The sequence below is a fragment of the Balaenoptera physalus genome, assembly GCF_965194825.1.
Source record: "Balaenoptera physalus genome assembly, chromosome: 16".
In the NCBI taxonomy this organism is placed as follows: Eukaryota; Metazoa; Chordata; class Mammalia; order Artiodactyla; family Balaenopteridae; genus Balaenoptera; species Balaenoptera physalus.
In genome coordinates, this window is record NC_138898.1 from 87,740,274 (window position 1) to 87,751,591 (window position 11,318).

Genomic DNA, 11,318 nt, shown 5'->3' on the forward strand with positions numbered 1-11,318 from the left:
GCCCTTCCTCTGGGTCAGTGGATCTCCACGGGCGATTTCGCCTCCCAGGGGACTTTTGGCGATATCTGGAGACATTTCTGGTTTTCACAACGTGAGGAGGCTGCTACAGCATCTAGTGGGTAGAGGCCAGGGGTGGGGGGCTGCCCATCACCCGACAGGGTGCAGGACGCCCCCACAGCCAGGAATTACCCTGCCCCCCAAGGGCTGAGGTAGGGAAAGCCGGCTCTGGATCTTTCCATAACTTAGTCCTCCTCTTTCAGGCCTCTGCTCAAACGCCACCTGTTCTTAGAGGCCCTCCAGACCATCCTGTGTGAAGGGGGCACTTCCTGTCACCCCCTTATCCCATCACATGGTTTCACTCTCTTCATGGTCCCTATCATTGTTTGAAACTATCTTGCCTGTTTATTTTGACTTAAAGTCTGTCTTCCTCCACTAGGGCACCCTGGCGGATTTGCACAGCCACTGCGGATGGAAATTTTTACTGTCTAGCCATCTCCCCACCAGTTTGCACCCCCAGAATCCCCAGGGAGTCATCAACTGAAGGGTGGTTCTTTTCCATTTAGCTAACAGATACTTTTTCCCTTCTCCCAGGTCTTTGTGTGGAGGTGAGCGCTGCCAGCCTGGACCTGTCTGAACAATCATCACTCCACACAGTTTTTCTAGCACTTTCTAGTCCTGCCAAGGCTGTGAGGGTCAGCCTCGCCTTGCGTAAAATAAACTGTTCTCCCCGAATGCACCTCCCCAGCTGCATGTTTCCTCCTGGTCTAGACATGCAGCCCTAGAACCAGGAGATGCTGGAACCGAGGTCCCTAAACGTCCACTTCGTTCAGAATGAGAACCCCAAAATAACAGAAAGGGGGCTGTTATGGGATAAACTGTGTCCCCCAAATTCATGTGTTGCAGCCTCAAACCCAGGACCTCAGAATGTGACTATAATTAGAGATGGGGCCTCTAAAGAGGTGATTAAATTAAATGAGGTCATATGGGTGGGTCCCCATCCCTTCTGAGTCATGTCCTTATAATTTAGAACACAGAGGTGCACAGAGGGAAGCCCAGGTGAAGACACAGGGAGAAGATGGCCATCTATAAGCCAAGGAGAGAGGCCTCGGAAGAAACCAACCTTGCCGACACCTTGACCTTGGACTTCTAGCCTCCAGAACTGGGAGAAAATTAATTTTTGTTGTTTAAGCCGCCCAGTCTGCAGTTGTGGTGACAGCCCTGGCAAGGTGACACAGGGACCAACCCCTCACTGCTCATGTACTCATAGGCAGGTCTGCCTCCCCTCCCTGAGGCTCACCGCTTTCATCAGTGAGATGAAGAGAATAAGACAGCTACTATACACCTACTTTCTCGAGCTGTTATGAGCAGTGAATGAGTCAACATTTCTTGAGCACTAAATACATGCCAAGCCTTTGCTCATGATTTATTTTGCATTTATCTTGTTTGATCCTCACAGCAACTCTTTGAAATAGGTTCTGTTACACCCATGTTATTGTTCAGGAAACTGAGCTCCAGGGAGATCACATAACTTGCCCAAGTCCACACTGCTGATAAGTATGATGTCTACAATTTGAACCCAGGTTTGCCCGACTCCAAAACCTGGGTACTTAACCATAACGAATACAATGTGCTGGGCACACAGGAGAGCCCAGTAACTGTTAGTTGAATTCTCTACAATAGGCTGAGCTACTTAAAGTCTCTGAGAGAGGATGTAACTTTAATCACTATTAAAGAATTGAAGATCACCGGGGTACCTTAGAGCACCGTCGGTTCAAGTCTATAAACATTTACTGAGTACCTATAGTATTTTAGGAGCTTTAGGGAGAGATTCTGCTCTGAGAGCTTATAATTTATTTCTGGAAAAGGCATGTATTATTCCCCAGAGGTTTTTTGTTTGTTTTTGGATTTGTTTTGTTTCGTTTTGTTTTGCAAGGCAGGAGAGAATGCCTGTATTAGTTAGCTACTGCTGCATAACAAATTATTTCAGGACTTAGTGCGGGTGATTTCTGTGCCTCTGGAATTTTGAGAGGGCAAAGTGGAGATGGCTTGTCTTTGTTTCTTGGGTTTTTTAAAACTATTTTTAATTATGGTAAAATATAAATAACATAAAATTTATCATTTTGACCATTTTAAGTATACAGTTCAGTGGCATTAAGTACATTCACAATGTTGTACAACCATCACCATTATTTCCAAAACTTTTTAACATTCCAAACAGAAACTCTGTGCCCATTAAATAACAATTCCCCATTGTGTTGTCTTTGCTTCTTAATGTTTGGGTTCTAAGATGGAATTCTGGAAGACTGGAAGGCTGGGTACTGGAATCACCTCATTCACTCACATATCTGGCAGTTGATAGGCTGGGACTGTGGGTTGGAACACCTATACATGGCCTCTTCATGTGACCTGGGCTTCCTCTAAAAATGGTGGCTGGATTCTGAAGGCAAGCACTGACAGAAGGGGAGAGAGAGAGAGAGAGAGAGAGGGAGGGAAAGAAGAAGAAGAAGGAAAAGAAGAAGAAGAAGAAGATGAAAGAGGAGGAAGAGGAGGAGGAGAAGGAGGAGGGGTGGGTAGGAAGCTGTATTCTTTTTATGGCCTCATCCCAGAAGTCACATAGCCTCACTCTGGCTGTGCCCCATTGGATGGGGCAGCCACAAGGTCCAGATTCATGAGGAGGGCACAGAGACTCCACTTCTCAGGGGGAGGCAAGTCACTCAATTTTTGTAAGAAGAGCACGTAGGATGGATAAATATACTGGTGAGGCCCTCTTCGGAAAACACAATCTGTTGCACTTGAGGAGGCTGAATACATAAGTGCTGAGACATTTCTAAGTATGGATATGACCGTGGAGGAGGTGAGTTCTGGTCTTGACAGGAATATAGGATTTTTCGCGGTGGGGAAAAGATAGTGAAGGCAGTCAATGCAGACTGGAGAAGAGCCCAAGGCTTGGCTACTCCTGTTTGTCATGTGTTGCCGGCGCTTTTGGACTTCTGTGGGACTCAGCAAAGTGATGCCTTTTGACCAGCAGAGCCACAAACATCCAGCCCATGTATGTGGGGTTGGAGCCAGAGCAATGAGCCCAACAGAAGGCCAGCATGGAGATAAGTTTAGAATCTACTACAGGTGGTCTCACAGATCAGTGCAGAGGGATTGGATGCTCTGATAAATAATGCTGGGACAACTGGTTGGGTTATAGTGAATGAGAATACAATTAGACTTCTTAGCTCTCACCTTATGGTATCAAAATACATTCCAGATGGATTAAAGAATTTAATTAAAAGCCATAAAGGCACAAAACACGTTTAGTTGAAAATGTTTATCTGATCCTGGGGAGGGGAAGGTCTTTCTGAACATAAAAAGGAACAAATCATCAATAAAGGAAGCAACGAATAAGCAACATCCTCTGTGGCATTGTTTGTAAAAGGGAAAAGTCAGGAACCCTCAAATCCAAAGGTGGAGAATTGGTTAAATAAGTTATTAGATACATCTGCATGTTTAAATACCATGTGATCATTAAGAATCACGTTCTTAAATAATATTTAGGGATATAGGGTGTGAGATAACAGAAATTATATACTGGCCTGTGCCCCTGGTTCCTGGCACAGAGCTCCTAAACCCCTTGTAATTTCCTAAGCGATAAGAACACTAAGAGCATCTCCTTCTAATATTTGTCTTTGACCCCTTCCCTGACCCAGGGCTCCTAAAACCCTCGTCAATTCCTACATGAGAAGACCACTAGAAGCATCCGTTGCTCTGATGAGGTGACTCTTGATGGACTCCTGGATGGGGGCCTCCAGAAAGACCAAGCCAGGATTAGAAGCTTGGAATCTTCAGCCTTACCCCCCCATCCTCCAGAGAGGGGAGAGGGGCTAGAAATAGAGTTAATAATTTATCATATCGGGGGCTTCCCTGGTGGCACAGTGGTTAAGAATCCACCTGCCAATGCAGGGGACACGGATTCGAGTCCTGGTCCGGGAAGATCCCACATGCCGCGGAGCAACTAAGCCCGTGCGCCACAACTGCTGAGCCCACGTGCCTAGAGCCCATGCTCTGCAACAAGAGAAGCCACCGCAATGAGAAGCCCCTGATTGCCGCAACTAGAGAAAGCCCGCGCACAGCAACTAAGACCCAACACAGCCAAAAATAAATGAATTAAATAAATAAATTAAAAAAAATAATTTATATCTATGTGAGGACGTCTCCATGAAATCCCAATAGGAGGGGGTTCAGAGAGCTTTCAGGCTGGCAAACACATCCACATTGGGAGGGTGACACACCTCAAATCCATGGGGACAGAGCTCCTACACTTGGGACCCTCCCAGAGTTCACCCTATGTATCTCTTCATCTGGATGTTCATCTGTATCCTTTATTATAACCTTTAATATACTGGTAAACGTAAGTAAGTGTTTCCCTGAGTGCTGTGAGCCACTCTAGCAAATTAATTGAACACAAGGAGGGCGTTGTTGGAACCTAGCACACGTGATAACTTGGGCTTGCGACCGGCACTGGAGTGGGGGCGGGGGGCAGTCTTGTGGGACTGGGCTCTTAACTTGTGGGATCTGACACTGTCTCCAGGTAGACAGCGTTAGAGTTAAATTGTAGGACACCCAGCTGGTGTCGCAGAGAATTGCGTATTGTGGGGAAAACCTCTTCTCATTTGCTGACCAGAATTGTCACAAGTGAAGTGTTTTCTCTTAGTAAAGGAGACTCACAGGTGAAAAAAACATATAGAGAAGAGCTGGGGTTTTCCCTACGTGGAAAGGAGAAAACTAAGGGAAAATGCTCAGGCTGTATTAAACGAAAAATGTGGATTCCAAAATATTGTAATTATACCATGCTATCCTTTGCTATAATTTTAGCGATGGCTGAGGTTCTATTGCTTCCTATGTACTCAGCACTGTACTAAGTGTCTATATCACTGAAATTTCCCCAGTGACCCTGTGAGGTAGGCACAGTTAATATTCCCATTTTACAGGTTAGAAGGCTGAGGTGCAGAGAAATTCATTCCTTTGCCTGAGGTGGCAGTTGAGCAGAGGAGCTGGGCTTGTAACCCAGGCGTACCTGTCTCCAGAGCCCTGGCGAAAAATCACTCAGGGGCCGTGAATTTCCAATTTTGTAAGAAACAAACCCCTCAGAAAATGAATGGAGGGCTTCCCTGGTGGTGCAGTGGTTAAGAATCTGCCTGCCAATGCAGGGGACATGGGTTCGATCCCTGGCCCCGGAAGATCCCACATGCCACGGAGCAACTAAGCCCGTGCACCACAACTACTGAGCCTGCACTCTAGAGCCCACAAGCCACAACTACTAAGCCTGCGTGCCACAACTACTGAAGCTCACATGCCTAGAGCCCGTGCTCTGCAACAAGAGAAGCCACGACAATGAGAAGCCTGTGCACCGCAAAGAAGAGTAACCCCCGCGCACCGCAACTAGAGAAAGCCCCCGCGCAGCAAAAAAGACCCAACGCAGACAAAAAAACCCCACAAATTAATTAATTTTTTAAAAAATGAATGGAGCAGAGGGATACTGGAAGGATAGAGGCCCAAATGTTAGCGCTGGTTAAGCATGGGTGGTGAGATGATTTTCCACTCTCTCCACAAATTTATGTTGCTTTTAAAGTAAAACAAATTTAGGGAATTCCCTGGCGGTCCAGTGGTTAGGACTCCACGCTTTCATTGCCGAGGGCCCAGGTTCAGTCCCTGTTGGGGAACCTAAGATCTCCCAAGTTTAGCGGTGCGGCAAAAAAAAAAAAAAAAAAAAAAAAAAAAAAGATTGAAATAAATCTATAAAACCCATATAAAAGAAGGGGCATACGCTATATATAAGTCCACACCAGCATGTCATAAAAAACTCTCCTCTCTTGGGGTCTCTAAGGAATTTGTAACCACGGGCTCTGGGGGTCCCCATGAAGAGACACACCCGTAAATGCCCAGAGCAGCACAGGGCTCCAGAAGATTCCCAGAAAACACTTGATGGTCAATGGCTACAGTGGAAGTTTAATGAAAGCAGTTCTCAAATGAACCGCCATTGCCCTAAGGGCAGCAGACGCAGCTATAAGGGACCCGCTGCGACAGGACAACGCTGCTCTTTATATTTAAGGAGCGCCTCTCAGTGCGGCCCCTCTGACTCACGCCTGGGGACCCCCCTCACAGACCGCGCCACCAGATAGGCCACTAGGTGGCGCGCGGCAGCCTGACTCGACGACTGGTCCAGCCAACACAACGGACTCTGCTTGCCGTGGATACAGCTGGGCGGGGGCGGAGCCAAACTGGAGCCGAGAAGGAAGGGGCTGGTCTCATCTGTCTGCCACCCTCCTGTTACCAATCCCCACCCCATCGCCTCCAATCCTGTCGCCCCACCCGCAGCTCTCAGTTTCCCTGTCTTTAAAAGGCAGAGACTGGGGAGGAGTGAAAAACAAAAGGAAAACTTTTCAGCACTGCTTTTTTTTTTAAATTAAAAATTATGGAACGGGTCAAACATACAGAAAACTATACGGAGTAAAAAAAAACTCTCATGCACCCTCCATCCAGAATAAATATATGTCAACGTTTTTGTTTGACATGTTTCTGATTTTTAAGAAATCCCCTTTGGATCCCTCCTGAATCTCACTTTCCTCTCCCTGGAGGCAAAATCCCTAACTTGAAGTTGGCCTGTATCCTTCTGTCCATGCGTTTCTACTTTCACTACCTCAGTCGTGTCCATAAACGATGGAGAGTATTGTTTTTGTTTTCAAATGTACATTTTCACACCGAACATAGTCTTCAAACTGCTTTTTCACCCAACATGTTGTTGAGATTTATTCTTGATAGATGTTCATTTTAACTGCCTTATAGACGTCCTTTGTTTCAACATACCCATTTTTATTTTGTTTAAATATGGTCATTTTGGGCTTCCCTGGTGGTGCAGTGGTTGAGAATCTGCCTGCTAATGCAGGGGACACGGGTTCGAGCCCTGGTCTGGGAGGATCCCACATGCCGCGGAGCAACTGGGCCCGTGAGCCACAACTACTGAGCCTGCGCGTCTGGAGCCTGTGTTCGGCAACAAGAGAGGCCACGACAGTGAGAGGCCCGTGCACCGAAATGAAGAGTGGCCCCCGCTTGCCGCAACTGGAGAAAGCCCTCGCACAGAAACGAAGACCCAACACAGCCAAAAGTAAAATAAATAAATAAATAAATAAATATGGTCATTTCTATTGTTGACAGTTTTTTGCTATTACAAACAATGCTGCAGTGAACATCCTTGCTCTTTGCTCCCGGTGCCCCATACGAGAGATCCTCTCTGGAGTACGTCTAGGAACACGAGTTCTGGGTTGTGAGATGAGCAGCCTCCAGTCACCAGGGATTGCTGATTGCTTGGTAAGTGAGGGAGGCAACCTCTACTCCCACCAGCAGCGTGCAAGTTCCCATTTCCCCAAGTCCTCACCAGGACTTAGTGTTGTTACCCTTTCCATTTTTCAGCTTCATGTCTTCCTGCCTACTCCTCAGGGAGGTGAGAGGAGGTGGCCCACTGATAACAGTGGCTGATCTTCGAACTGCATCCCTAGTGGACTTTGAAGAATACATTTTGCAGCTTCTCCTTTTGCACAGACCTGTGGGGAGTAGGGCAGGATCCTGCCCTGGGTACCATCGGTTTCTTCTAAGTGCCCACAATGCCATCAGAATGAATGCCCTTGACCGCACTGCTTGTCACCTCTGCTTGCTGCCTTCCTCCCACCCCATCTCCCTCCTCGCTATGCTCTTAATCTGCCCAGTCCCAGCAGAGTCAGCAGAGCAGGGCCGGCTTCCTGGGTGAGTGACACGTGCAGTTGGCAGGACCCCACGCTCAGAGGAGTCCCATGTTTAGCTTCATGCTCTGCTCTCACTGTCTTGAAATTCTTAATAATTTTCTCTTTGAACCCGTGTTTGTTGAGTGAGGTCCGATGGGACAACGGCACAGGTACATAAACAAGAGAGATACCTGAAATAAGCATGTCCATGGTTGTTTGTCACCCCATTTGCTTAATGACATTCCTGACACTCCAATGGACCCATGATGTGTGGGAGTTCAGGGAGGCTCAAAGCTAGGATAAGGAGTAAGCAAAACGGGGTCCATCCACACCACGGAATGTCATTCAGCCTTAAAAGGGAGAAAATTCTGATACAGGCCGCAACATGGATGAACCTTGAGGACATTAGGCTCAGTGAAATAAGCCAGTCACAAAAGGGCAAATGTTGTATGATTCCACTGACATGAACCTATTCTAGGTTCCTAGAATAGTCACATTCATAGAGACAGAAAGTTTGAGGGAGGTTGCCAGGGGCTGGAGGAAGGGAAGATGTGGAGTTTTTGTTGAATGGGTACAGAGTTTCAGCTTGGGAAGATGAAAAAGTTCTGGGGACGGATGGTGGTGATGGTTGCAGAACAATATGAATGTACTTAATGCCACTGAACCATACTCTTAATAAATGGCTAAAATGGTAAATTTTATGTTAGATATGTTTTACCTTAATAAAAATCATCACCACCAGCAAAAAAAAAGACCCCACTTACCTTGAAATTAGGTGGGACATGTTTCATGCTGGGGGAAATGCAGGTCCAGATGGCAGCCCTGAGTGTCTGTGGACCTGTGAGCACATCAGTATAACCCCCTTGAAGGGGCCCAGCCCCTTTGCGTGCAGAGCACCGCGGACCGAGATGTTCACCCTGCCAGCCCTCGGTGCAGAGGCGGGAGGCGAACTGCCTGTCTCCCTCCTTGTGAGGCTCTGTACTCACTCCCCCCTCAAGCTACATCAACTGCACCAACAACAACAAAGGACAAAACAAAATAAAAGTCGTCCACACCAACACATACATCTTTCTGCCTTCTGTCCAGTCTTTGTTCACCTGCAGGTGTATTTTTACCCAGTTTGAGTCAGCACAGAGACACTTTTGGATTCTGCTTGTTTTACTTTAATGTTGTGGACATTTTCATACATGGCTGCAGTCCTCGTGGTTGTTATTTTTAAGAGCTCGGTAACAACATCCCATCTGGTCAACGTACCATAATTTATTTTGCCCTTCTCCTACTTTTGGACGTGTGGCCTGTTTTTAGTCTCCCACGAATTTAAGGAGTGGCCTGGCCAGCTGAGCACTTTCATGCATCAAGATTTCGTCCTTGAGTCTCAGACCAGCATGAGACGATGTGCCCTGGCCACGTCCCAGAGCATCTCCAAGAACCCCAGGAGCTAGAGCAGGCGCTCAAAGAGCCAAGGTTGGGGAAGCGCCTGAGCCATTAGTGGACCCCAAGAGGACCCCAGAAGGGAGCACACACTGTGGGACACAGGTACCTACATGGGCCACATGGATGCTGCCAAACTTTTGCAATTTCAAGTTCGAGGGAGCCCAGGGCCGGCCTCCAGTTCGATAATTTCCCAGAAGGACTCAGAGAACTCTGCAAAGCCACCGTACTCATGGTCATGGTTTACTATAGCGAAGGGACGTATACTAAGGTCAGCCAAGGGCAGAGGCGCATGGGGCAGAGTCCAGCCAGGCTCTACACACAGAGCCTCTAGTTGCCTCTCTCCAGTGGAGGCCTGGACAGAGCTAAATCTCCCAAAGACTGAGGTTATGTACTGATCGGTTGATGAAAGTGTGATCAGAGGCTGGTGGGAACCTAACCCCATATTTTCCCCATGAGCAATGGTTTTGTGTTCACTAATTCAGTGTTGGCGGAGATTTTATAGAATATAATGACCTCGAATAATAGGAATTGACTGTAAGTGAAGTCATGGGTGGGATGAGAATATCACAGAAGACAGCATAGGGTGAAGGGGGACAGCGTCCAGCCTGGTGCAGGAGGAGGGGCCTGAAAAGGAGACTGGGAAGGCAGCTCCAATGAGGCAGAGGAAACTCCACCAAGCCCAGCAGAAAGAACCTTCTGGCATCCCTCCTGCCAAGAGGACAGGTGAGAACAGGACTGAAACGCCCCGGCTCTAGTGACATGGAGGTCATCACTGGTGACCTCAGCAGCAGGGTGGGGACAGACAGGGGCTCGAGAGAGCATGGGGGATGGGAGGCTGTTAGTTCAGAGACATCTTTTGGGGAGTTTGGCTGTGAAAGGGAGAAGAGAGAAAGCTGGTGTTAATTAAAGGGGGTGAGGGGTCCTGAGAGTGTTCTTTTTTGTGTGCTTTGTTTTGTTGCCAATGAGAGAGGCTGAGGTCCGTTGAAAAGCCGACGGGGAGGATCCAGTGGCCGGAGAGATGGGGTGGGGGTGGGGGAAGAGGGAGGGGTCCAAGTCCCATGGGGGGGGCCGGATGGAGGGAGGGAAGAGGGGCATTGGGCGTTTCTAACTGGAGGCTCCCAGGATCTTTGTGAAGGGGGAGGCGAGGCCACTGGTGAAGGGGTGTTGGGGGGAGGTAAGGGGCAGAGATCCGAGGTTGGAGGAGAGAAGGGGGAGGCTGAAATAGTTATCGCAGAGTGTGGGGGAGTGACAGGACCCCAGAGTCACCGGGGAGTGCTGTGGGCCCTGGGGGACGGCCGTGGAGGAAGTAGAGCAGAGCCCCTGAGCCCTCTGACTCTCCAGGCCCCCCGCCCCCCCCCCGCCCCCTCCCCAGCTGCTCAGGGCCAGACCCAGAGAGAGCATCTTGCCTTTGTTCCTGAAATCCCACCCCCCAAATCAGCTGGCACCAATGTAGCAGAGGGTATCTATGCATAGACATCTGAATTTAAAAGATGTCAACATACAAACTACCACCATCTCAGCCCAGGGAATGGAAAGCAACTGTGGGACGTGTTTACAAGATCCAGGGCTTTGGGACGGTGGCTTTAAAAGGGGTTTTGTGGTCACCCCTTTCTGATTTCGAAGGACGGCCCCGTCCCCACGGCCGGTGCAGGCGGAGGAGAACCAGAGCCCGTCTCCCCACCGCCCTCACCGCAGGCGCCATCTGTGCCTGAGAACAGCTCGCCCCGTGTGGCTGGCTCCGTTTCTGGAAACCAGCAAGGGGATGAAGCATCTCTGATGTGGAGCCCACGGGAGACCCACACGTATGAAGCAAGCAGGCCAAAAAAAGGCAGTCCAAAATAGATTCTGTCTTTGGCAGAAAATGACTTAGTGCCAGAATGGAAAAGATTGACCAAAATGAGCCATTTTCAAGGCCCTCTGAAGGAACATGCATGTGGAGAACGGTGAGTCCAGAGGTGAGAGCCAGCAGAGAAGGGTCGAGAGGCCTTTTCTGGAGCTTTCTCTACATGTGGGCAGTGCTGCCTTCCGCCTGGGCCACAATGCCGGGCCTGGCCCTCAGGGGGCCTTGAGGAAGCCCAGATGCCTCTGGTCAGGGTGACACTGGGGGTTCTGAACATCTCT